This window comes from Austrofundulus limnaeus, unplaced genomic scaffold, assembly GCF_001266775.1.
Source record: "Austrofundulus limnaeus strain Quisiro unplaced genomic scaffold, Austrofundulus_limnaeus-1.0 Scaffold298, whole genome shotgun sequence".
Taxonomy (NCBI): Eukaryota; Metazoa; Chordata; class Actinopteri; order Cyprinodontiformes; family Rivulidae; genus Austrofundulus; species Austrofundulus limnaeus.
In genome coordinates this window covers 335045-336380 of record NW_013952700.1, presented here as the reverse complement: position 1 = coordinate 336380, position 1336 = coordinate 335045, and the positions used below count along the sequence as shown (strand labels likewise).

The window sequence follows — 1336 nt, the reverse complement described above, 5'->3', positions numbered from 1 at the left end:
GTTTTGTTTTTACTGTTTGATGGGACTACAGATGTAAATTAGCCTTAGGCTAAATCTGGTGCAATGCATCAAATTATGTTTTAACTGTACATTGTCCCACATAAATGAATCAATTAAAAATAAATAAATAAATTCCTAACAATTTAGACAATGAAGTTCAAGTTCACATTTGTCACAACAGAAATGTTAAGCCTATCACTAAAGCAAATTTCAATAAAACAATGAAACTTCAACAGACTTTATTTTCCCATTTGGCAAGCAATGAATCATCAACAGCTGCTTCAAGTGATATTTAGAACAAAAACAGACCCAAAGAAATGGTTGATGTCAGTGGCAATAGCTAAGGAATTATACACATTCACATAACCATTTAAACATCACAGCTCCAGTTCTCATTTGTGACATGGATTGTCTTTGCATTGATTTTTATGACATTCTAAACGTTGTGCTTTGCTACATATTTAAAAAAAATTTGAGCTTGATTTTATTTTACGATTACATTCACTTCATATTCAAGAAAATATATGAGGTGCACCAACATCAGGACAGATGTTTCAGTAGATCAGGAAGTCCTTTCACACAGAAATATACATTTTATTATTGTGTCTGTTAAACAAGATTCAAACATTAAATCCTTACAACTGGAAGATTGTGTTGTAAGAACTTATTTGTTATCAGTGCACAGCTGAAAACCTCTCAGACAGGTTAGGAAAAAGGCACTTGAAGTCGTATTAAAGAGATAAAAGGAAATATTTATATCTACTTTTTGTCATAAATAAAATCCCAGCTTTGTTTATTGTTTGTGATCAAATGTTGCATTCAAAGTTTGTTTTTTTGTGAACACAGAAGGTGCAAATACAGAAAAGCAGCATCACAAAAAACCCTGATGTTTGCAGAACAAAAGGTCACATTTGAGAAAGTTGTCATGACTTTTAAMGGGGTGGGGTTAAAAATTAACCCAGAGAGGTCACAAGAGACGGACAGCTAATTTAGATTTTTTAAGCCCCTTTACGTCCAATACAAAAATAATTTGTAATCCAAAATCTGTAACGTGTACAAATTATGGCAGCACAATATATATAAAATTGATCAATGTTGCAAAATCACACAAAAAAAAAAATCACCTCTATCTCACAAATTGCCAAAAATATACATTTTTCAGAATTAAATAGACCAAGTGTTGGGAGCTTCYCAATGACAGAAAATACAAGTTTATCTGGTTATTACTGCAATTTTTACATATTTTCCTAAGACTGAGCAATTTATTTTAACAGCTGATGTACAAACACCAGTGTTTTAAGTATTAGGAAAATATTCAATCCCTTTAGATTAAACC

The 1336-nt window shown here is 31.3% G+C and overlaps 1 protein-coding gene across 1 annotated transcript in view; it reads right to left on the bottom strand.

Annotated features, from left to right (window-relative positions):
- Positions 1–222: 222 nt before the first annotated feature.
- si:ch73-91k6.2 (alpha-1,6-mannosyl-glycoprotein 2-beta-N-acetylglucosaminyltransferase) overlaps positions 223–1336 on the bottom strand; it is a gene marked incomplete in the record, with an annotated part of 3262 nt that continues 2148 nt past the window's right edge. Inside the window, 1 exon segment of the mRNA XM_014021589.1 lies at positions 223–1336.